The 27,345-nt window shown below is 41.0% G+C and overlaps 1 long non-coding RNA gene across 1 annotated transcript; it reads right to left on the reverse strand.

Annotated features, from left to right (window-relative positions):
• LOC131705063 (uncharacterized) lies at window positions 1–27,345 on the reverse strand. The gene is made up of 3 exons (XR_009310153.1): window positions 27,306–27,345; window positions 14,510–14,548; window positions 1–258 (listed from the first exon to the last, which is right to left on the reverse strand). It is a non-coding gene; the product is annotated as an uncharacterized LOC131705063 (long non-coding RNA).

Raw genomic sequence — 27,345 nt, forward strand, 5'->3', positions numbered from 1 at the left:
TAAATCAAAGTTCCTTTAAAGATCGTATTTTCTTTACATAAATCACTAAAATAACTCCAAGAAAACCCTCCCCTCCTACCAACACTGGTATTCGGTTTGGTTAAATTAAAAAGTCTTAAACGTAAGAGAACCACTAACTAAGGACTTACAATAAACAAAAGAAGACTGTGTTAAAGTTTTTAAAGCTTCCTGGAGGGCTTCACTCCATGGTAAGAGTCAGCATCCCGCTGGGTTTTCTCTCTCTCTCTCTCTCTGGATCTATTTGATAAAAAGTCCACACAGAGTGTTAGAGTCCTCTTTTAACAAGCACCCGTGCAAGCAGTGTGCTCGTCTCATTACACAAACCAACCCAGAGTTGTTACAACCCAGGCCTGATATACACAAGGGAACGCCCCCCAGTCAGCAGTGCTCTAATCATCTGCCGATTTGGCTGGGAGGTTGAATTGCAGAACAGGATCGCTTTACCTTGTCACAATTTACTTAAAAAGAGGGCAGTTTAATTGTCATTATTATTATTATTATTATTATTATTATTATTATTATTATTATTATTATTATTATTGCATTCCAAAGTATTTTACTGGGTAAAAAAATAAATGTAATTCATAAAATGATGAACGGTATTAGAAACGATCGTGCTGTATATATATATATATATATATATATATATATATATATATATATATATATATATATATATATATATACACACTACCGTTCAAAAGTTTGGGGTCACTTAGAAATTTCCTTGTTTTCCATGAAAACATACATGAAATGAGTTTGAATAGGAAATATAGCAAAATGAATAGGAAATATAGTCATTGACAAGGTTAGAAATAATGATTTTTAATTGAAATAATAATTGTGTCCTTCAAACTTTGCTTTCGTCAAAGAATCCTCCATTTGCAGCAATTACAGCCTTGCAGACCTTTGGCATTCTAGTTGTCAATTTGTTGAGGTAATCTGAAAAGATTTCACCCCATGCTTCCTGAAGCACCTCCCACAAGTTGGATTGGCTTGATGGGCACTTCTTACGTACCATACGGTCAAGCCGCTCCCACAACAGCTCAATAGGGTTGAGATCCGTTGACTGTGCTGGCCACTCCATTATAGACAGAATACCAGCTGACTGCTTCTTCCCTAAATAGTTCTTGCATAGTTTGGAGCTGTGCTTTGGGTCACTGTCCTGTTGTAGGAGGAAATTGGCTCCAATCAAGCACCGTCCACAGGGTATGGCATGGCGTTGCAAAATGGAGTGATAGCCTTCCTTCTTCAAGATCCCTTTTACCCTGTACAAATCTCCCACTTTACCACCACCAAAGCACCCCCAGACCATCACATTGCCTCCACCATGCTTGACAGATGGCGTCAAGCACTCATCCAGCATCTTTTCATTTGGTCTGCGTCTCACGAATGTTCTTCTTTGTGATCCGAACACCTCAAACTTAGATTCGTCTGTCCATAACACTTTTTTCCAATCTTCCTCTGTCCAGTGTCTGTGTTCTTTTGCCCATCTTAATCTTTTCTTTTTATTGGCCAGTCTGAGATATGGCTTTTTCTTTGCAACTCTACCTAGAAGGCCAGCATCCCGGAGTCGCCTCTTCACTGTTGACGTTGAGACTGGTGTTTTGCGGGTACTATTTAATGAAGCTGCCAGTTGAGGACCTGTGAGGCGTCTGTTTCTCAAACTAGACACTCTAATGTATTTGTCCTCTTGCTCAGTTGTGCACCGGGGCCTCCCACTCCTCTTTCTATTCTGGTTACAGCCAGTTTGTGCTGTTCTGTGAAGGGAGTAGTACACAGCGTTGTACGAGATCTTCAGTTTCTTGGCAATTTCTCGCATGGAATAGCCTTCATTTCTCAGAACAAGAATAGACTGACGAGTTTCAGAAGAAAGTTCTTTGTTTCTGGCCATTTTGAGCCTGTAATCGAACCCACAATTGCTGATGCTCCAGATACTCAACTAGTGTAAAGAAGGCCAGTTTTATTGCTTCTTTAATCAGCACAACAGTTTTCAGCTGTGCTAACATAATTGCAAAAGGGTTTTCTAATGATCAATTAGCCTTTTAAAATGATAAACTTGGATTAGCAAACACAACGTGTCATTGCAACACAGGACTGATGGTTGCTGATAATGGGCCTCTGTACGCCTATGTAGATAATCCATTACAAATCAGCCGTTTCCAGCTACAATAGTCATTTACAACATTAACAATGTCTACAATGTATTTCTGATCAATTTGATGTTATTTTAATGGACAAAAAATTTGCTTTTCTTTCGAAAACAAGGAAATTTCTAAGTGACCCCAAACTTTTGAACGGTAGTGTATATATATTGTAATGGATGTAGCAGGACAAGGGGCCTTGCAATATAAAAATGTTTTGTTTTATGGCAGGTACAGAGTTAAAGCCTCCCTGCCAAGGTAATTGCTTTTGTTTAATTAAATTGTTTTATTGTTTTGTTTAATTATTATCACCTGCACTTGGCAATTACTGAAAATTAGAGCCAGGTGCAGGGTATAAAAGGGAAGCAGTCAGTCTGCTCTAGGCTGCTGCTGTTGAGTGAAGAGCCCAATGGAAAGTCGTAAAGGTCTGTTTGAAACCTACATTTGGTTTGAAAAAAAATTGTAATGAAGTGTTTTGTTTTGGTGTTATATGTCAGGTAAACAGCTAAGCTGTCCTGCACGTTAGACAGGGACCTGCATATGTGTGTAGTGAGTGCTCAGTGAGGGCTAGGTTTTTGTTTGTTTGTTTGTGTTGTGAACAAAAGTGAGCAGAAACATTTAAAATCAAAGTTTTTATCTCTGGGTCACGTTTTTAAAGGGGCACAAACCCAAAGGTACAGCCAGCTTGGTCACTATATATATATATATATATATATATATATATATATATATATATATATATATATATATATATATTACACAGTGCCTATAGAAAGTCTACACCCCCTTTCAAAATTTTCACCTTTTGTTGCCTTATAGCCTGGAATTAAAATGCATTAAAATAGTTTTATTTCATTGATCTACACATCCAGGAATCAGCTTATTTTGCCTCCCTAGCACATCAGCACACACAATGGCTGCGATGCTGGCTCCGGGGATCAACCACAGTGCGGTCTCCCCAGTGCATCAGCATGACAATCGTCTGGATTGGGCTAAGTAGGGTGCATCTCTGGGGTCTTCAAGTGGGCACCTTCCATCCTTGTGTTTCGTTGACTAGCCCACGAGGGCTTGACAGTGATTCTGGCAATCCAGCATCCCCCGTCTCCGTTCCCCACTCAACTCAGCCCAGCTTACTTACTTAAATATTCTAGAAACGTGTAGAAAATTAATTAAAAATAAAAACTGAAATAGCTTGGTTGGATAAGTGTCCACCCCCCTTGTAATAGCAATTCTATATTAGCTTAAGTGTAACCAATCTCCTTCAAAGCAAAGACTCGATAATGAGCACCAAGGAGCTTTCAAAAGAACACCAGGACAAAGTTGTTGAAAAGCACAGATCAGGGGATGGGTATAAAAAATATCAAAGGCCTTGAATATCCCTTGGAGCACGGTCAAGACGATTATTAAGAAGTGGAAGGTGTATGACACCACCAAGACCCTACCTAGATCATGCCGTCCCTCCGAACTGGATGACCGAGCAAGGAGACTGATCAGAAATCAGAGAGGCTACCAAGATGTCAATGGAAACTTTACAAGAGCTACAGACTTTTATGGCCAAGACTGGTCAAAAGTGTGCATGTGACAACAATATCCCAAGCACTCCACAAATCTGGCCTGTATTTTACTCAAGAAAGCCCACTTGGAATCCCATTTGAAGTATGCAAAAAAACACTCAGAAGATTCTGTAGCCTTGTGGCAAAAAGTTTTGTGGTCTGACAAAACTAAAATTGAACTTTTTGGCCTAAATTCAAAGCGTTATGTTTGGCACAAACCCAACACAGCGCATCACCCAAAGAACACCATCCCTACTGTGAAGCATGGTGGTGGCAGCATCATGTTATGGGGATGTTTCTCATCGGCAGGGACTGGGCCACTTGTCAGGATAGTACAAAGTACAGAGAAGTCCTTCAGGAAAACCTGCTGCCCTCTGCAAGAAAGCTGAAACTGGGACAGAAGTTCACCTTTCACACAGCCAAAGATACACTGGAGTGGCTAAGGAACAAAAAGGTAAATGTCCTTGAGTGGCCCAGTCAGAGCCCTGACCTAAATCCAATCGAAAAGTTGTGGCATGACTTGAAGATTGCTGTCCATCAACGCTCCCCAAGGAACTTGACAGAGCTTGAAAAGTTTTGTAAAGAAGAATGGTCAAATATTGCCTAATCTAGGTGTGCAAAGTTGGTGAGACCTATCCCAACAGACTCACAGCTGTAATTGCTGCCAAAGGTGCTTCCACCAAGTATTAACTCAAGGGGGTGGAGACTTATCCAATTATGATCTTTCAGTTTTGTATTTCTAATATATCATTTTTTTCTCAATAAAAACTCTTTCCCCTCAACAATGTGGAGTATGGTGTGTAGATTTAAATGCATGAAACTCTGAGGCACTGACACAAGAAAATGTGAAAAAAGTTCAAGGGGGTGTAGGCTTTCTAGAGGCACTGTATATATATATATATATATATATATATATATATATATATATATATATATATATATATATATATACAGCGCTGGAGAAAAAGAGACCACTGCAAAATTATCAGTTTCTCTGGTTTTACTATTTATAGGTATGTGTTTGGGTAAAATGAACATTTTTGTTTTATTCTATAAACTACTGACAACATTTCTCCCAAATTCCAAATAAAAATATTGTCATTTAGAGCATTTATTTGCAGAAAATGACAACTGGTCAAAATAACAAAAAAGATGCAGTGTTGTCAGACCTCGAATAATGCAAAGAAAATAAGTTCATATTCATTTTTAAACAACACAATACTAATGTTTTAACTTAGGAAGAGTTCAGAAATCAATATTTGGTGGAATAACCCTGATTTTCAAGCACAGCTTTCATGCGTTTTGGCATGCTCTCCACCAGTCTTTCACATTGATGTTGGGTGACTTTATGCCATTCCTGGCGCAAAAATTCAAGCAGCTCGGCTTTGTTTGATGGCTTGTGACCATTCATCTTCCTCTTGATCACATTCCAGAGGTTTTCAATGGGGTTCAGGTCTGGAGATTGGGCTGGCCATGACAGGGTCTTGATCTGGTGATCCTCCATCCACACCTTGATTGACCTGGCTGTGTGGCATGGAACATTGTCCTGCTGGAAAAACCAATCATCAGAGTTGGGGAACATTGTCAGAGCAGAAGGAAGCAAGTTTTCTTCCAGGACAACCTTGTACTTGGCTTGATTCATACGTCCTTCACAAAGACAAATCTGCCCGATTCCAGCCTTGCTGAAGCACCCCCAGATGAGTCAAATTTTCAGCTTTGCCCAACACCTGGTCGTCTAATGGTTAGACGGAGACCTGGAGAGGCCTACAAGCCACAGTGTCTCGCACCCACTGTGAAATGTGGTGGAGGATCGGTGATGATCTGGGGGTACTTCAGCAAGGCTGGAATCGGGCAGCTTTGGCATGAATCAAGCCAAGTACAAGGTTGTCCTGGAAGAAAACTTGCTTCCTTCTGCTCTGATAATGTTCCCCAACTCTGAGGATTGGTTTTTCCAGCAGGACAATGCTCCATGCCACACAGCCAGGTCAATCAAGTTTTTTGCGATGTTATAGTAATAAAATAATGACTTGGATCGCATTATTGAGGAGTTTGGTGATAAAACGAGTGATCAGGAGATGATTGATCGGTATGTACGACTATTATTATTATTATTATTTATTTCTTACATAGGTGAAAGCTATAGCGAACGAAAGGGTGGGGCGGGGCTGGAGATGCCTAGTAAGTGCTTTGTTGTTATGCAGGGCCTTTTAAACCCATTTGACTGTGGAAAAAAATACATTTTAAACAGCGTGTCTAAAATTAACTGCGCGTGTGAAAATAAATTGGACCTGACATGCCTGACGCGCACTTAATAAATGTACTGCAAAGGGTTAAAGAAGTAGAATGCTAATGCAGACTTAATTTTGTTTGATTTTATTTATAAGAATCTTTAGGGGTGCCAATAATTCTGACACCTATCTTTTTGAGAAACAATTTTATTACTTGTTAATAAAAAACTATTTCTCTGAGCAATTGTATTAGAATAAAAGCCAACCCAGAGTTGTTACAACCCGGGCCTGATATACATGAGGGAACCCTATATTTGTGATCATTTATGAAGACAGGGACTGTTTTGTTTTATGCTTGATCTACGCGGGATTAACACTGAGTCATGAACTTTTTACAGACTGTCAACAATGAGGGGTTTTTTCTACATTTTGTCCGTCAACGTTACTTAGTCTGCTTATCTAAAGCTTTCCTCCTGCGTGATTTTTGGCTTACAATAACATGGCTGCTTGATTATATTTGTCTTTATAGCGTGCTTATTACTTGTTAAATGCTGCAACTAATTGAAAGTGATGCTCTTTTGTCTTTCATGTTCCGTGTTTATCTGATCATCTACCCCCACTGTCATCTACCCCCACTGTCACCTCTCGCCGCACCTCCGCTCTCTCTCCCCCTCTGTCCTTGCCTCCACTGCTCTCTCTCACCTCCCTCCTATCGACTCCTTTTCACAACTCTCCGTAGACTCTGCTACCTCCACCCTCTTCTCCTCCCTCACCTTCCCCCTCGACTCCCTCTGTCCCCTCACCTCCCGACCTGCTCGCCCCTCCCCTCCCCAACCCTGACTCTCCTCTGCGCTCCGCTGAGCAAGAATCACACTGCGATCTGCTGAAAAGAAATGGAAGAGAACCAAACTCCCTGCTGCCCTAGACCTTTACAGCACTCTCCTCTCCTCCTTCTCCTCTACTCTCTCCTCTGCTAAATGTACTTATTTCCAATCTGTAATCCAAGCCTCCACTAACAACCCACGTAAACTATTCTCTACCTTCTCCTCCCTCCTAAACCCTCCCCCCTCCTCCTCCCTTCTCTATCTCCCCTGATCTCTTTGCCTCCTTCTTCTCTTCTAAAATCTCAGATATCCGCAAACTCTTTAACACCTCTCCCTCCCCCGCACCCCCTCCTGCTCCAACCCCTACACCCACTACATCCCCAACTAACTCGCCCTCCTTCTCCACCTTCTTGCCCCTCTCAGACTCTGACCTCTCCTCCCTGCTCCAGGGTCTCAAACCCACCACGTGTGCCCTGGACCCCCTCCCCAATCACCTCTTTCAAGCTGCTGCTCCTGCTCTACTTCCCTTCATCTCCTCCATTCTCAACACCTCTCTACTTTCTGGTCTCTTTCCCTCTGCCTTCAAAAAAGCCTCTATCACTCCCCTCCTCAAAAAACCTACCCTCGACCCCACCTCCCTCCAGAGCTACCGTCCTGTCTCCCTCCTACCCTTCCTCTCCAAAACCCTCGAGCGGACTGTACACCGCCAGTTCTCTGCTTTCCTGTCCAACCACTCTCTGTTCGACCCTCTCCAATCTGGCTTCTGCTCTGCTCACTCCACTGAAACCGCCCTCCTACTGTCACCAACTCACTTAAGTCTGCCCGAGCTGCCTCTCTCTCCTCTGTCCTAATTCTCCTCGACCTCTCTGCTGCCTTTGACACTGTTGATCACTCTATTCTACTATCATCTCTCGCTGACCTGGGGATCTCTGGCACTGCTCTGGCCTGGTTCTCCTCCTACCTCTCCAACCACACTTACCAGGAAACCTGGCGTGGATCAACCTCCACACCTCACCCTCTCTTAACAGGAGTCCCCCAAGGGTCAGTCTTGGGTCCTCTCCTGTTCTCTCTCTACACCCGCTCCCTGGGCCCCCTCATCGCATCCTATGGTTTCTCATACCATTTCTATGCTGATGATGCTCAGATTTTCCTCTCCTTCCCCACCTCTGACTCCACCATCTCCTCCCGTATCTCTACCTGTCTGTCTGCTATTTCCTCCTGGATGCACTCGCATCACCTCACACTCAACCTCTCTAAATCTGACCTCCCTTTCTTTCCCTCCTCCTCCCCCTCCTCTGTTCTCTCTATCTCTGTTCCTCTGGAATCTACCACACTCTCTCCCTCTTCCTTCGCTAAGAACCTCGGAGTCACCCTGGACCCCTGCCTCTCTTATTCCCAGCACTCTGGCACGCACTTGCCGATTCTTCCTGAGCAACATCCGAAGAATCCGACCCTTCCTCACCAACTACGCCACCCAGCTCCTGGTCCAGGCCCTGGTACTCTCTCGCCTAGACTACTGCAACTCCCTCCTGGCTTGTCTCCCTGTGTCCGCCACCCGTCCGCTCCAGATCATCCAGAACTCCTCTGCCCGCCTGGTGTTCTCTCTGCCTCGCTTCTCCCACGCAACTCCACTATTCCACTCACTCCACTGGCTACCGATCACCGCTCGCATCCAGTTCAAGACTCTTGTACTAGCCTACAGATGCCTTGACCAGACTGCACCCAGCTACCTCCAGACCCTCATCTCTCCCTACATCCCCACTCGACCGCTCCGCTCCGCCTGCACTAGAAGACTGGCTCTACCTCCGCTACGCTCCCCTGCCTCCAGAGCCCGCTCCTTCTCCACCCTCGCTCTGCAGTGGTGGAATGACCTACCTACATATGTCAGGACCGCCCAGTCCCTGACCACATTCCGGCGCCTCCTTAAGACTCACCACTTCAGACAGCACCTGTAGAACTCCTCTGTTTTTCCCTTGGGACACTATCACCCTTCCTTAAATGCGCTTTATTTGCTCTTATCCGCCCCCTATTTTACTGCATTTAATCCTGTACTTCAGAGTACTGTAATCTGCCAAGTGTTTAATCTGTAGTATTTTGTATTTAATCATATCTTGATGTAACTATCACTGTCACTGTTATCTACTGTATTATTAAATTGTATTTTGTCACACTTGTACTTGCTTGAACCAAAGTCATTGTATTTATCTTGCTCTTATTGTATTACTTGTACTGTAACACTTGAAATGTATTTGCTTACGATTGTAAGTCGCCCTGGATAAGGGTGTCTGGTAAGAAATAAATAATAATAAAAATAATAATCTGTATTAAAGTGTCAGGGATATGCACGATTACACTTTATTAATTTATTAATTGGAGGGTGACAAACCAACATTGCTAATAGTTTTTTCTGGGTGTAAATAACTTTATTGTTGATTAACTGTTTACACAAATTTTTTATGTATCATGTTAACTTGTTAATACAACATCTATAATTATCCTTGCTCAAATGTTGTTGTTGGTTAAAATGTTTCCTCATGTTAATTGTATGGTGCTCTGTTATTTAATTATTTTAATTATTTTACATATGATGGAATGGGGTTAATTATGTGCAAGACCTATAAATAGTTACCAGAAAGAATCCCACTTGTGTGTTGCAATTGAATTAGTAATAATTAAAACTATAGTATTCCGCCAGTCTATTTCTGAATCTAGAAGAAAAATGGTTAACTGCTATAATACAGTGGTTACACCACTAATTTTGTTTACACTATATTTTTGTTGATACTATTTTGTTTATTTGATTTACTGTTTTATTATCATTGTTTGCTCTCTTTCTCTCTCACTCTGATGGAATGGGTTTAATAATGTGCAAGATTTATCTATATCTATATATATATATCTATCTATCTATCTATCTATCTATCTATATATATATATATATATATATAATTAATATATATATATATAATTAAATAAATAACAATGTTATTTGTTGTTTTTAATTCCGTGAAAAAGAATACCTGTAAAAATGGGCTAGCCAGAGGGAGGGGCCAGGAGAAGACGGGTGTTTAAGGTTGGAAGCAGCTTCTTCTCTTGTCTGTATTCCTGGTGCAAGTTGTAGGGGCTGCAGATACAAGACAGTCTGCTTTCCTACAAGGCCAGGGCTTTTCAGCTCGCTAAGCTTACGGTCCCCTGGGGCACAAGTCTCTAGTGGTGCACATATAGAATAGGGATCTGTATGACTGTGGTCCCCTGGAACACCAGTATCGGATGGGGTAGATATGTATAACAGATAGGATTGGACATACTTAGCTGGGAGCAGCTAAGGTGAGAGGATTGACAGGACAAAGCAGGAGAAAAACAAGTACCCTCTTAAGGTGAACCAGATGTTCTAGAATTACTTGTCAGTCTCCAGAGTCTCATGTGCAAGGGGGGTTTCTTTAGGATCTGTATAAAAAGGGGGTTTCTTTGTCTGTAGTTTGTTCAGAATCTACCATCCATCTTGAACCCGTACACGCTGTCTGTAATCCACGTGAACTGTTATGTTCAGAGCCTCACAACTCTGAAACTAGACTTTGTGTTCGTAAACTTTGTATGCTGTTTCTGTTAATAAAACTTCTGTTAATAAAGACAGCCAGAGAGGTTTCATGTTTCATCCCAGTCTGCAGCGTGGGGCAGCAGTGTGGAATAGTGGTTAGGGCTCTGGACTCTTAACCAGAGGGTCGTGGGTTCAATCCCAGGTGGGGAACACTGCTGCTGTACCCTTGAGCAAGGTACTTTACCTAGATTGCTCGAGTAAAAACTCTATAATGGGTTATTATATGTAAAAATAATGTGTAAGAAATGATGTAATTGTATGTAAAAATAATATGATATCTTGTAACAATTGTAAGTCACCCTGGATAAGGTCATCTGCTAAGAAATAAATAAACAGTCTGCACTCACAGAGCAGCAGCAGCATTAACCCTTTGCGGTCCATTTATTCATCGCGTCTCAGGTGCGTCAATTTATTTTCACACGTGCAGTTTATTTTAGACGTGCTGTTTAAAAGTTTTTTTTTTCACAGTAAAACAGGTTTAAAAGGCACTGCATATCAACAGGACACTCAGTACTGCATCGCCAGCCCCGCCCCACCCCTTGTTCGCTATATTTTTCACATACTTATTAATAATAGTACATACCAATAAATCATCTCCTTATCACTCGTTTTATCAGCAAACTCCTCAATAATGCGATCCAAGTCATTATTTTATTACTATAACATCTAAAAAAAGCTCTGCAAATGTCTGTGATATTCTTTGAGCGCTGGATGCAGAAGCAGCTATTTTGTTTGTTTATGTCCGTGTTATCTATGTGGTGTCGGGGCTATCTGTATTCATGAGATACGCCAATTTAATTTTCAATTTTCGGCTTCTCTCGGCTCCTATCGGTCTGACTCGGCTTTTTTCAGAGAAAAAACAACTAGAGACCTGTTTTTTACGTCTTTTTGATGATGTTGGACAGGTTCCGATATTGGACCGGAAAGGGAAAATTGCAATGTCGGACCAGGTCTGACATAGGACCGCAAAGGGTTAAGGGCTACTCATAGTCCAGGACGCGCAACCTACTCGCGGTACATTCTAAAAATAATTGGTGCGCGTCTTGAGATGTGTGAGGCGCAAGGTGTAGATGCGCGCATCAAAAATGTTGCACTTTTTATGCGAGGCGCTTCCTTGTCCACAGCAGAAACCGTGGATGATTTTGAAGAAAAGCTAATTGAGGAGGTTAGGAAGTATAGGCATCTATACGATTCCTCTTAAAAACAACACAAAGACAGTGAAATGTGCAATAATTCATGGAAGGAAATTCCTAATAATATTGTGTGACAGAAAGACAATGATTCTTGGTATTAAATCTCCCTCCCGACCTGTGAGGGCGCTAAGATCGGGCAGCAGTGTGGAGTAGTGGTTAGGGCTCTGGACTCTTGACCGGAGGGTTGTGGGTTCAATCCCCGGTGGGGACACTGCTGCTGTACCCTTGAGCAAGGTACTTTACCTACATTGCTCCAGTAAAAACCCAACTGTAACATGGGTAATTGTATGTAAAAATAATGTGATATCTTGTAACAGTTGTAAGTCGCCCTGGATAAGGGCGTCTGCTAATAAATAAATAATAATAATAATAAGTAATGGGAACAGAGTACCCTGGACTGTTTGGCCTGACAATTTATTACTAGGGTTAAAAGGAAGTCAGTCATCTAAAAAGGGCGTGGAGCTTTGGTGCACTAACACATCGACAAGGGAAATGATGTGGCAGCTGGGATTGGAGGAGCGGCTGCAATCGTTTACCAAGGGGTCAACGTAAGCAAACTTGTTAAATTTGCAGACGACACAAAAATAGGAGGAGTGGCAAATACTGTCGCAGCAGCAAAGGTCATTCAAAATGATCTAGACAGCGTTCAGAACTGGGCAGACACATGGCAAATGACATTTAATAGAGAAAAGTGTAAAGTACTGCACGCAGGCAATAAAAAATGTGCATTATAAATATCATATGGGAGATACTGAAATTGAAGAAGGAATCTATGAAAAAGACCTAGGAGTTTATGTTGACTCGGAAATGTCTTCATCTAGACAATGTGGGGAAGCTATAAAAAAACAAACAAGATGCTAGGGTATATTGGGAGAAGTGTTGAATTTAAACCAAGGGAAGTAATGTTAAAACTTTAAAAAGCAGTAGTAAGACCTCACCTAGAATATTGTGTTCAGTTCTGGTCACCTTGTTACAAAAAGGATAGTACTGCTCTAGAAAGAGTGCAAAGAAGAGCAACCAGAATTATCCCGGGTTTAAAAGGCATGTCGTATGCAGACAGGCTAAAAGAATTGAATATTGTTTTTTTTATTTTGTTTTGGTTCTTTTCCTCCTTCTCTTGCTCTCTCTCGGAGCAGCAGTGTGGAGTAGTGGTTAGGGCTCTGGACACTTGACCAGAGGGTTGTGGGTTCAATCCCAAGGGGGGGGCACTGCTGCTGTACCCTATATAAATGGGCTCGAGCTAGGTACTTTACCTAGATTAGTCCAGTAAAAACCCAACTATATAAATGGGTAATTGTATGTAAAAAAAAAAAAATGTCATTGTATGTAAAAAATAATGTGATATCTTATAACAATTGTAAGTCGCCCTGGATAAGTAAGGGCATCTGCTAAGAAATAAATAATAATAATAATAATATTCAGTCTTGAACAAAGAAGACTACGTGGTGATCTGATTCAAGCATTCAAAATTCTAAAAGGTATTAACAATATCGACCCAGGGGACTTTTTTGACCTGAAAAAAGAAACAAGGACCAGGGGTCACAAATGGAGATTAGATAAAGTGGCATTCAGAACAGAAAATAGGAGGCACTTTTTTACACAGACAATTGTGAGGGTCTGGAACCAACTCCCCAGTAATGTTGTTGAAGCTGACACTCTGGGATCCTTCAAGAAGCTGCTTGATGAGATTCTGGGATCAATAAGCTACTAATAACCGAACGAGCAAGATGGGCCGAATGGCCTCCTCTCGTTTGTAAACTTTCTTATGTTCTTATGATCTAGACGGCTAACGCGATCTGGAGCTGTCGCCAAAGGCCAGCACCAACCCGGACAACATCACTGCACTTTGTTTCATTGAGGACTGTATATTCACTACGAGCACTCGAGCACCCACTGTGGACTTGTTTGTGTTACGTGTGGGTGAATAAGAACGGGACTGTTTATTATTTGGGAAACAGAGCAACACACGCCGCTGTATTGCCTGTTAACATTGTTATTATTTACTGCTGTTTCACCACCAGGCAACTGGATTACAAACCATTAAAACAACCTTGTATCTGAATTATAATCGACTGTCTGTTTATTGATCACCTGCACCTGCACACTGTTAACCATTTTGCCACATATTGGTAACGACGTCAAACTCTGTAGGGAGAAGTGGAAGTATATACGCGACAGACATGTTAAAAATAAGAAAATAAATGAGGGGAAAGAGTGGGGACACTGGTGGAAGTAGGAGAACACCAAAATATATTGAACTTTTGAGCTGGCTATCCAAATTTATCAAACACAGGGACACAGACTTAATGTGCCAGAGCAGGATGATGAGGTATGTATTGAAATAAATAAATAAATAAAACAAGTACAGTATATGCAGGCTTGCCAAAAGGAATTAAGGTGTAGTAGTAATTATAAATAAACAAGTATGTTAAATATTCATGAACAGAAAATAATTCTAGCTTGACAGACTCTTTACCCCATCTCACTTTCATGTCTTTGTCACAAAATAAAAACAAATATTTATTTCCGTAGTACTATTATTAAACTTAGAATATGAGAATGCAGCACGTGTATCCTTCATAATGCTGTTTGCCATATTATAAGCTTGTATATATAGACTATATATAATTACGCATTCACAGATGAACTTGAAGGTAACTTATTGTTATATGTGTTTTGATAGATACAATCATGTTAACGTCTTATTCAGTATTATTCAGTTTACGTTAAAAGTAATAATATACTGTAGTTTATGACATAACAATGAAGTCTGAAACCTTTGTTTCCAATGTTTTTTCTTATGATTATTACTTTATTACAAGTAGCCTATGCTGTGAAGAAGTTATGACTATTATTTTAGAACCCATCACCACCAGACAATGCTGAAGAGAGTGAAAGTATTTGCAGCAACACAGAAAGTGCATCTGTAGGTCAGCTGGATTACGCACCTGTTGAAGCGGTCTCTGAGTCCCAGGTAGGACCACCAGCTAGGAAGAAGAGAAAGAGTTTAGATCCTGTGGAAGAAGCTTTGCTAGACAGGCTAATAAATATAGATACATCAAAAGAAAATAATCGAGGATAAATCTTTTGCAAAATTCATCTCAGTTTCTCTCAGCTAACTCCCGGAGTGAAGTAGGTCCCTGGCAAGGTTCTGAATTCATCAGCTTCTGTATGACATGTTGCAGATGGATTGTACCAAGACCTTGGCGCATACTCCCTCAAAAATGCCATTAAACTCCAGTACGTCACACACCTCTACTTCATACTTCCCTGAGGAATCCTCGAAAGAGCATCTTTCCCAAACCGGTCTGCACTTACCAAATGCAACAAATTGGCATTATACTGACTTAAAAATATCCTACAAAAACGAATCATTGGAATGTAAATGCTGCCACTTGTTGACATTCACTTACAAAATTATAAAACTATATCATTTGGTGTGTTGGGTATAATATTGTTACCCCACTCACACAAGGATAGATTTGATTTATTTTGTTTTATTTAACACTGAGACAAAGATTCTTTAAAAATAAAAAATAACAAAAGAAAAATAAGGGCAGGACTTTTCACGTGTTTATGTTAATTAGCAATTTTTGTATATTTGTTTTCTTGTTACAAGTATACCAGAAACAAGGATTATACTGCCCATTTTACTTAAATAAAATCCATGAACATATTGTTGAAAATAAAACTACTGTTAAGTATAAGTGATTCATCTCAAGTTTTCTTTGTTATTATGCAATTATTTCATTGTTGCTGCTAACCCCACTGAATCACTGCGTCTTGCCATTAAACCTTTCCCACTGGTGTTTGAAAGAAGTCTTTTAAATTATTTCTAATGTCAACAGTGGCTTGTGATGCCATGTTACTTGACAAACGCCCTGTTAACCATCCCCTGGAAAGGTCTGTTCATCATCGCCTGGAGGTCGTTTGCAGCTGACCCCCGGGGATTTGCTGTGGCCTCTGCTGGAGTCTGCCACACCTCCATCAGCACGTCTGCTGACAGCAGTGCCGTTGCCAGCATTACCGCAGCCAACGCTGCCAATGGCAGCATTTCCACTGCCGGAATTGCCCCGACTGGAGGAGCCAGTCTTGGAGCTGTCAGCATTTCCACTGACAGCACTGCCACCGGCAGCATTTCCGCTGACAGCAGTGCCCTTAGCAGCTTTTCCGCTGCAGGAATTAACTCGGCTGGTGGAGCCAGCCTGGAAGCTGTCAGCCTTTCCGTTGATGGAACATATGATGGAATGGGGTTAATTATGTGCAAGACCTATCTTTATTATTTCACCTTGTGAATGCAATTCATCCTTTTTGTATTGATAACCAAATTGAACTTTTCTTTCATGACCAGATGTGATGGGGTGCTAGCTCGCCCCTATAAATTTGTGTTTTGTTATTGTTGTTATTTTTACTGTTTTCATTATGTTTTTGTGATTCTTGGTTTGTTTTGGATTGGGGGTTAAATTCCTCCCTGTAAAATACATGTGAGAATGTGGCTGGAGCCTTAAGTGTTTAATTGTTAATTATTAGTTAATTTGTCTCCAGCCACAGACTATAAAAGACAGCTGAAACCCTTTGTTAGGGAGAGAGTTTTGGGGTGAGTTTGTTTGTTGGTGTGCTGTGCTGTTTTAGTTTTTGAGGAAAGAAACTGTAGAGAAGGCGAATGCCCAGCCTACATTTCTGTATTTTGTTTAAACCTGTTGTTTGGGCCCTTGTGCCTATTTATTTGACTATTTTTTTGTTTAATAAAGATCATTATTTTGCCCCTTCCACTGTCTCTGAGCCTCAAACCTCTGTCATCCTGCCACACCAGACCTATTTTATTTACAATCTATTTGAAAACCCAGACTTTTTTTTCTTTTTGCCTGGTGTGCTTTTAATAAATAACTATTTTGCTATTACTACTTCACCAAGTCTCACCATTAAACCTTTTAACTGCTGTGCCCGGTGGCTTTGGGCTACATATATATTTAAAGAAATAACAATGTTATTTGTTGTTTTTAATTACGTGAAAAAGAATACCTGTAAAAATGGGCTAGCCAAAGGGAGGGGCCAGGAGAAGACAGGTGTTTAAGATTGGAAGCAGCTTCTTCTTTTGTCTGTATTCCTGGTGGAAGTTATAGGGGCTGCAGATACAGGAGAGTCTGCTTTCCTACAAGGCCAGGGCCTTTCAGCTCGTTAAGCTTATGGTCCCCTGGAGCACAAGTCTCCAGTGGTGCACATATAGAATAGGGATCTGTATGGCTGGGGTCCCCTGGAACACCAGTATCGGATGGGGTAGATATGTTTAACAGATAGGATTGGACATACTTAGCTGGGAGCAGCTAAGGTGAGAGGTTTAACAGGACAAAGCAGGAGAAAAACAAGTACCCTCTTAAGGTGAACCAGATGTTCTAGAAAGACTGGTCAGTCTCCAGAGTCTCATGTGCATGGGGGGTTCCTTTAGGATCTGTATAAAAAGGGGGTTTCTTTGTCTGTAGTTTGTTCAGAATCTACCATCCATCTTGAACCCGTACACGCTGTCTGTAATCCACGTGAACTGTTATGTTCAGAGCCTCACAACTCTGAAACTAGACTTTGTGTTTGTAAACTTTGTATGCTGTTTCTTCTTAATAAAACTCTAAAAAGACAACCAGAGAGGTTTCGTGTTTCATCCCGGTCTGCAGCGTGGGGCAGCAGTGTGGAGTAGTGGTTAGGGCTCTTATCTATTTTATTTATTTATTTTATTTTATTTCTTAGCAGACGCCCGTATCCAGGGCGACTTACAGTCGTAAACAAATACATTTCATGAATCACAGTACAAGTAATAATACAATTAACAGCAAGATATACAAAAGACTAAATATTATTATTAACTCTTATTAAGTCTTAACTCTTGACCGGAGGGTCGTGGGTTCAATCCCAGCTGGGAGACACTGCTGCTGTACCCTTGAGCAAGGTACTTTACCTAGATTGCACCAGTAAAAACCCAACTGTATAAATGAGTAATTATATGTAAAAAATAATGTAATTGTATGTAAAAATAACGTGATATCTTGTAACAATTGTAAGTTCCCCTGGATAAGAAATAAATAAACAGTCTGCACTCACAGGTCAGCAGGCCAGCAGCAGCATTAAGGGCTATTCATAGTCCAGGACGCGCAACCTACTCGCGGTACATTCTAAAAATAATTGGTGCGCGTCTTGAGATGTGTGAGGCGCAAGGTGTAGACGCGCGCATCAAATCCTTAAGTTGAAAATGTTGCACTTTTTATGCAAGGCGCTTCCTCGTCCACAGCAGAAACCGTGGATGATTTTGAAGAAAAGCTAATTGAGGAGGTTAGAAAGTATAGGCATCTATACGATTCCTCTTAAAAACAACACAAAGACAGTGAAATGTGCAATAATTCATGGAAGGACATTTCTAATAATATTGTGTGACAGAAAGATAATGATTCTTGGTATTAAATCTCCCTCCTGACCTGTGAGGGCGCTAAGTAATGGGAACAGAGTACCCTGGACTGTTTGGCCTGATAATTTATTCCTAGGGTTAAAAGGAAGTCAGTCATCTAAAAAGGGCATGGAGCTTTGGTGCACTAACTCATCGACAAGGGAAATGATGTGGTAGCTGGGATTGGAGGAGCGGCTGCAATAGTTTACCAAGGGGTCATGCATAACGGTACAAATCAGGGTCGAAGCAACATAAGCAAACTTGTTAAATTTGCAGACGACACAAAAATAGGAGGAGTGGCAAATACTGTCGCAGCAGCAAAGGTCATTCAAAACGATCTAGACGGCATTCAGTACTGGGCAGACACACGGCAAATGACATTTAATAGAGAAAAGTGTAAAGTACAGCACGCAGGCAATAAAAAATGTGCATTATAAATCTCATATGGGAGCTACTGAAATTGAAGAAGGAATCTATGAAAAAGACCTAGGAGTTTATGTTGACTCAGAAATGTCTTCATCTAGACAATGTGGGGAAGCTATATAAAAGGTCAACAAGATGCTCGGATATATTGTGAGAAGTGTTGAATTTAAATCAAGGGAAGTAATGTTAAAACTTTACAATGCATTAGTAAGACCTCACCTAGAATATTGTGTTCAGTTCTGGTCACCTTGTTACAAAAAGGATATTGCTGCTCTAGAAAGAGTGCAAAGAAGAGCAACCAGAATTATCCCGGGTTTAAACCCAGGCATGTCGTATGCATACAGGCTAAAAAAATTGAATATTGTTTTTTTTTTATTTTGTTTCTTTTCCTCCTTCTCTTGCTCTATTTCGGAGCAGCAGTGTGGAGTAGTGGTTAGGGCTCTGGACACTTGACCAGAGGGTTGTGGGTTCAATCCCAAGGGGGGGGGGGGGCACTGCTGCTGTACCCTATATAAATGGGCTCGAGCAAGGTACTTTACCTAGATTACTCCAGTAAAAACCCAACTATATAAATGGGTAATTGTACGTTAAAAAAAAAAAATGTCATTGTATGTAAAAAATAATTGTAAGTCGCCCTGGATAAGGGCGTCTGCTAAGAAATAAATAATAATAATATTCAGTCTTGAACAAAGAAGACTACGCGTGATCTGATTCAAGCATTCAAAATTCTAAAAGGTATTGACAATGTCGACCCAGGGGACTTTTTTGTCCTGAAAAAAGAAACAAGGACCAGGGGTCACAAATGGAGATTAGATAAAGGGGCATTCAGAACATAAAATAGGAGGCACTTTTTTACACAGACAATTGTGAGGGTCTGGAACCAACTGCCCAGTAATGTTGTTGAAGCTGACACCCTGGGATCCTTCAAGAAGCTGCTTGATGAGATTCTGGGATCAATAAGCTACTAACAACCAAACGAGCAAGATGGGCTGAATGGCCTCCTCTCGTTTGTAAACTTTCTTATGTTCTTATGATCTAGACGGCTAACACGATCCAGAGCTGTCGCCAAAGGCCAGCACCAACCTGGACAACATCACTGCACTTTGTTTCATTAAGGACTGTATATTCACTACGAGCACTCGAGCACGCACTGTGGACTTGTTTGTGTTACGTGTGGGTGAATAAGAACGGGACTGTTTATTATTTGGGAAACAGAGCAACACACGCCGCTGTATTGCCTGTTAACATTGTTATTATTTACTGCTGTGTCACCACCAGGCAACTGGATTACAAACCATTAAAACAACCTTGCATCTGAATTATAATCGTCTGTCTGTTTATTGATCACCTGCACCTGCACACTGTTAACCACTTTGCCACATATTGGTAACAACGCCAAACTCTGTAGGGAGAAGTGGAAGTATATACGCGACAGACATGTTAAAAATAAGAAAAAAATGAGGGGAAAGAGTGGGGACACTGGTGGAAGTAGGAGAACACCAAAATATATTGAACTTTTGAGCTGCCTATCCGAATTTATCAAACACAGGGAGACAGATTTAAATGTGCCAGAGCAGGATGATGAGGCATGTGTTGAAATAAATAAATAAAACAAGTACAGTATATGCATGCTTGCCATAAGTTATTAAGGAGTAGGAGTAATAATAATAAATAAACAAATATGTTAAATTCATGAACAGAAAATAATTCTAGCTTGATATAATCTTTACCCCATCTAGCTTTCATTTCTCTGTCACAAAATTAAAACACAAATATGTATATTTATAGTAATCCGGAGCACTGCCACCCGGGGGGCCATGGCCCCTGCACTTTTCTGACGGGGGTGGGGGGGGAAGTATATAGTTTGGCCCCTGTACTTTTACTCTGAAAAAATAAAGCTGCTAATTTTTTTTTTTTTTTTTATGTCCTCAGTGTGGTGACGTGGCACTGTTGTGTATTAACACATTTGTTTCTTAAACGGTGGTTAATTTAAATTTGAACACACTTTCTATGGCTATGGGAAAGGAAAACAGGAGGGAACAACAGTTTCTTAGCTGGATTTGGCCAGATTTAATCGGCAGTACCGATCTGCATGGATCTGCAGTGGATACACACCAGAGTTTATTTAATCAGGTAATTTTTTTTTCTGTAGTCTATAATTAAAATAATTGATATCATTGTGAGAAGCAAATACTTATCGATTCAGATTTACACATAGCTTGTAAGGGTTTGCATGACCACGTTTGTTTTACTGTTAAGAAACAAGCCTGCGGTAATCTGTTTATTTAGATAAGTGCGTCCAGTTTTGTGTAAAATGAAACTTTAAACTTTTTTTTTTAAATAACCTACTTTAGCTAGAAATATGACTCTTTCAACACAAACTTTGAGTTCAAATATTTTAAGTGTGCAACGCATCATTTGCTGGAGTTAAAAGAAAGGCTCATTCAGTCAATCTGGATGTTAATTGTGTTTAAGTCGGCACAAGTGCCATTTTTAAGGCAAGTCACTTGGGTAGGAATATGCGTCATGTATTCCTGCAGATATTATTACAGTTTAATGATGTGCATTCCCAGTACGGACCATTTTACATACAACTTCTTACAGATCCTGTCACGCTTGACCAGCAGCAGAACAGCAATAGAAAACATTCACTCTTCTTGCTGAGTACTTTTAAACCCTTGTCTGTTTGCTCAGCCAGGTGGTTGAGAAAATTATGCCAGGGTTTAATTGTTTTATTTGGCAAAAAATGTATTTCTTGCCAAGTTTTGTTCTGTGAATTATCAACAAGTTAATGTAGCTATTTTGTTTCTCAGACGCCTACTTTGATAAGTGATAGTTATGGGTATGTTACTACAGTGGAAGGATATGCAGATTTGTGATTTTACCCTCCTGTATGTCATACCTCAGCTGTAGTAACAGAAGCTCATGATAAAGTCAGGTGCTTTACATTGAGCTCTTTATAGAATGTTACTAGCAGTAAGAGCTGCCCTTGTGTTTTGCAACATATAAATTTAAGGGTCTTTATGCACAAGTTTATTGGTCCAACATCGGTCTCGTGGCCCCCCCACTTTTTTTTTTATCTGTGACGGCACCTCTGGTAGTAATATTACTTAACTTAGAATATGATAATGCGTCACGTGTATCTTTCATAATGCTGTTTGACATATTATAAGTTTGTATATATAAGCTAAATATAATTACGCATTCCCAGATGAACTTGAAGGTAACTTATTGTTATATGTGTTTTGATAGATACAGTCATGTTAATGTCTTATTCAGTATTATTCAGTTTGAGTTAAAAGTAATAATATACTGTACTTTATGACATAACAATGAAGTTTGAAAACTTTTGTTAACAATGTTTTTTCTTTTGATTATTATTTTATTACAAGTAGCCTATGCTGTGAAGTTATGATTATTATTTTAGAACCCAGCACCACCAGACAACACTGAAGAGAGTGAAAGTATTTGCAGCAATACAGAAAGTACATCTGTAGGTCAGCTAGATTCCGTTCCTGTTCCAGAAGTCTCCGCTTCTCAGGTTGCCACAGCAGCAAGGAAGAAGAGATTTCCATTTCACGAGAGTAGATGTTAAAACTTCATGTTGATTTGAAATCAGCTCTCGCCAAGGTAAGCACCAGCTAAGCTTTACAGTAAACTAATGTGATCCATCTGCGTCTCCATCCATTTGCGTTTCTTTCCATTTGATGATGTAGATATCCTTCTGTCTGGTATTGATGGCTGATGTGTAATACTGGCTCCAGGGATCAGCTTATTTTGCCTCCCCAGCGCATCAGCACACACAACGGCTGCGATGCTGGCTCCGGGGATCAACCACAGTGAGGTCTCCCCAGTGGATCAGCATGACAACCGTCTGGATTGAGCTAAGTGGGGTACATTTCTGGGGTCTTCAAGTGGGCACCTTCCATCCTCTGTGTTTCGTCGACTAGCCCACGACACCTCAAGAAGGCTCGATGGTGATTCTGGTGTCCCAGCATCATCACCCTCCGTCCCTCACTCAACTCAACCCAGCTTACTTACCCGTACATCATCGTTTCTTTCTTTCTATTGTGCTTGAGATCCCCAACCAGAATCTTTCCGTCTCAACCACAGCCAGTTGCTGCTCCTCTCTACTGCTTCAGATAAGTTTTTCACTGTGCAACGCAACACTTGTCCACTTATTCTGATGTCTCTGAGAAACTGCGTTGTAGAGTGTGCCTCCACTGGGTAAACTCAGGCTCTCCATCCGCTTCAGCGGCTAGTTGAGCATACTGCAGTTTCTTTCTCTCATACGCCTCATCTACAGCATCTTCCTATGGCACTGGTAACTCTACCAGGTGCACAAGGCATGCTGATCCAGACCACAAGACAATATCTGGTCGAAGGTTAGTGGTGGCAATCTCAGGTGGAAAAATAAGCCGTTGACCAACATTACCCACCCAGAGCTTGAGGTTCTGTGGTGATGGGAGAACATCATATGTTGACCTGATGAGGAAACTGATCCTGCTCTGTTCCATTGTCCATAGGTCTTGCCAACCAATCTTGCGTTGTTCCACACTCTCCCATCTCATCCATTCTCCCTGCATGGCCTGGGAAATGGCCTTTACGCACATCATCCTCTCCTCCTGCTTTTGCACCTCATTGACTACCAGCTTCCTCCGTTAAGCTGGGGCTGCCTTGTACCATGTAGGTGCTGAACTGAGTTCCATTTTGAACTTGCACCATGACATCACCGATTCAAAGGGCAGCCATTGCATCTTCCACGGCTTTCTTTGCCACCCACTTTCTTCCAGTTTTCAACACAGGTGCTGCCTCCCTTACGCATTTGTCGCGTGACTCTACTAATGTAATTTCCAGTTGGACCTTGGCACACTTAATCTCCTCAGTTAGATCGGAGACTAGTAGCTGCAGTATTCCTTTACCATAAAGTCCCACTCTGCTGAGGCAGCGTGGAACTCCCAACCATTTCCTGACGTATGAACTGATTAAAGATTCCAGCTTCTCTACTGTTGTCAAAGAAACCTCGTACACAATCAGTGGCCACAGTACCCCCGACAGTAAACCAAACTGAAAGCACCAGAGTTTTAGTTTGCCCGGTAAAGCGCTGCTGTCTAACTTCTCCCACACGAACTGTATCCTTTAGATCCCCGTCGTATCATCTCCCAAGACTTTTCACTGGCTTCTCAGACACTGTTGGTATTGCCTCACCATTAATGTAGAACCTTTTATCTACTACTTTATCTTTAATTATAGAGATGCTACTTGATTTAGTGGGCTTGAATTGCATTCGTGCCCATTCAATGTTATTGGTTAATTTGCCCAATAACCGATTAGTGCAGACTACTGTTGTAGTCATGGTTGTCATATAGGAGGCTGTGTGGTCCAGTGGTTAAAGAAAAGGGCTTGTAGCCAGGAGGTCCCTGGTTCAAATCCCACCTCAGCCACTGACTCATTGTGTGACCCTGAGCAAGTCACTTAACCTCCTTGTGCTCCGTCTTTCGGGTGAGACGTAGTTGTAAGTGACTCTGCAGCTGATGCATAGTTCACACACTCTAGTCTCTGAAAGTCGCCTTGGATAAAGGCGTCTGCTAAATAAACAAATAATAATAATAATAATGTCATCCATGTATGCTCGAATTGGTGGTAGTCGCATTCCAGAAGCCAAGCGCTCTCCTCCCACTACCCATTTTGATGCCCTAATGATTACTTCCATTGCCATGGTAAAAGCCAGTGGAGAAATGGTGCATCCTGCCATTATTCCAACTTCTAGGCATTGCCATGTAGTGCTGAATTCTGAAGTTGAAAAACTAAATTGCAAATCTCCAAAGTAGGCTTTCACTAAATTTGTTATTGTCATCGGTACACTGAAAAAAATCAAATACTGCCCAAAGAAGTTCGTGTGGCACTGAATCATATGCATTGGCCAAATCCACGAATGTCCGCAAATTTATCCAGCTTCTTTTCAACTGTTCCACTTAACCTTTCCAACGCAAAACAGAGATCCGTGTTTACTGTGTCCCACACAGTTTTCTCACAAGCTCTTGGCCATTTAACTCCAAACTTGTGCCCGTTGAGGTTCTTTTCTCTCTTATGCTGGTTTGTGATGGTTTGTGCTCTTATGCTGGTTTTCCTCCCAATAGTACTCAAAGAAATGAAAGAAGTTATTTATAAACCACTAACCAAGATCATGCAACAGACCCTTGACACAGGGGTTGTGCCGACAGACTGGAAAATTGCAAACGTAATACCGATCCACAAAAGGGAGACAAAACCGAACCAGGTAACTACAGACCAATAAGCCTGATCTATTATATGTAAACTTATGGAAACTATAATAAGATCCAAAATGGAAAATTACCTATATGGGAGTTAATTAACAATATCCTGGGAGACAGTCAGCATGGTTTTAGGAAAGGGAGATCATGTCTAACTAACCTGCTTGACTTTTTTGAGGATGCAACATTGACAATGGATAATTGCAAAGCATACAACATGGTTTATTTAGATTTCCAGAAAGCTTTTGACAAAGTCCCGCATAAAATTAATTAATTCTCAAACTGAACGCAGTAGGGATTCAAGGAAATGCATGCACATGGATTAGGGAGTGGTTAACATGTAGAAAACAGAAAGTACTGATTAGAGGAGAAACCTCAAAATGGAGCGCGGAAACCAGTGATGTACCACAGGGATCAGTATTAGGTCCTCTGCTATTCCTAATCTACATTAATGATTTAGATTCTGGTATAGTAAGCAAACTTGTTAAATTTGCAGACAACACAAAAATAGGAGGAGTGGCGGGGGGGAGGGGGGGGGGAGTTTGGCCGATTGCGGCCTGCGTACTTTGTACGTGGGGGGAGGTGTGTGGCAGAGCAGGGCTCTGCCCTTGTAAATATTGGCAGAGATGGGGTTAAATTCTCCTCCCTGCCCAGGTTTATTGTGTCAGGTGGGAGTCATTAGTAATCAATTAGCACCCAGCCACCTGACATAAAAGGATGCCTCAGCTCCTCAGTAGGGAGAGGTAGCTGAGGAAGCAAGGGTGGTTTTTCTTTGTGTGCTGTTTTTTTTGTTTTTTAATTTTGCAGTCCAGTGAAGGCAAAGCTCAGCCTGGAAGCCTTGTTTTTGTAAGTTTTACTTTGTGTTTATTGTTTGTGTTTTAAAAACCTTTTGTTTGGCCCTCGTGCCTGTTTATTTTGGGTTTTATATTTAATAAAAGTATTTTGTTTGAACTGCAGTCTGTCTCTGGGCCTCATCCCTTGTGCCATCCTGTCACAACTGTATATTCACTACGAGCACTCGCACTGTGGACTTGTTTGTTTTACGTGTGGGTGAATAAGAACGGGACTGTTTATTATTTGGGAACCAACCGTGGATTTAAACAGAGCAATACATGCCGCTGTATTGCCTGTTAACATTGTTTATTATTAACTTTTGTTACGCCATCAGGCAACTGGATTACAAACCATTAAAACAACCTTGCATCTGAATTATAATCATCTGTCTGTTTACTGATCACCTGCACCTGCACACTGTTAACCACTTTGCCACATATTGATAACAACGTCAAAGTCTGTAGGGAGAAGTGGAAGTATATACGCGACAGACATGTTAAAAATAAGAAAAAAAATGAGGGGAAAGAGTGGGGACACCGAAATATATTGAACTTTTGAGCTGGCTATCCGAATTTATCAAACACAGGGACACAGACTTTTTTTTTTTTTTTTTATTTTTTTTTTTTTTTTATAAATTTAGTCGTTGCCAGTTATTTTTTATTATTTTCTCCCAATTTGGAATGGCCAATTATTTTATTACTGTCGGCTCACAGCTACCACCCATGCTGACTCGGGAGGGCGAAGATGAACACACGCTGTCCTCCGAAGCATGTGCCGTCAAGCCAACCGCTTTTTTTCACACTGCAGACTCACCATGCAGCCACCCAAGAGCTACAGCGTCGGAGGACAACGCAGCTCTCGGGCAAGCTTACAGGCAAGCCCGCAGGCGCCCGGCCAGACTACAGGAGTCGCTGCTGCGCGGTGAGCCGAGGACACCCTGACCGACCTAACCCTCCCTCCCCCCGGGCGACGCTCGGCCAATTGTGCGCCGCCCCTTGGAAGCTCCCGTCTTCGATCGGCAAAGGAATAGCCTGGATTCGAACTTGCGACTTGCAGGCTATAGAGCGCATCCTGCACTCACGTGGAGCACCTTTACTGGATGCGCCACTCGGGAGCCCCAGGGACACAGACTTAAGGTGCCAGAGCAGGATGATGAGGTATGTATTGAAATAAATAAATAAATAAATAAAACAAGTACAGTATATGCAGGCTTGCCAAAAGGAATTAAGGTGTTGTAGTAATTATAAATAAACAAGTACGTTAAATATTAATGAACAGAAAATAATTCTAGCTTGACAGACTTTTTACCCCATCTCACTTTCATGTCTTTGTCACAAAATAAAAACACAAGTATTTATTTCCGTAGTACTATTATTAAACTTAGAATATGAGAATGCAGCACGTGTATCCTTCATAATGCTGTTTGCCATATTATAAGTTTGTATATATAGGCTATATATAATTACGCATTCACAGATGAACTTGAAGGTAACTTATTGTTATATGTGTTTTGATAGATACAATCATGTTGATGTCTTATTCAGTATTATTCAGTTTGCGTTAAAAGTAATAATATACTGTAGTTTATGACATAACAATGAAGTTTGAAACCTTTGTTTCCAATGTTTTTTCTTATGATTATTATTTTATTACAAGTAGCCTATGCTGTGAAGAAGTTATGATTATTATTTTAGAACCCATCACCACCAGACAATGCTGAAGAGAGTGAAAGTATTTGCAGCAACACAGAAAGTGCATCTGTAGCTCAGCTAGATTACGCACCTGTACAAGACTCCCGGGATGCCCAATAAGCTAGAAAAGA

Source organism: Acipenser ruthenus, chromosome 34 (assembly GCF_902713425.1).
Source record: "Acipenser ruthenus chromosome 34, fAciRut3.2 maternal haplotype, whole genome shotgun sequence".
Taxonomy (NCBI): domain Eukaryota; kingdom Metazoa; phylum Chordata; class Actinopteri; order Acipenseriformes; family Acipenseridae; genus Acipenser; species Acipenser ruthenus.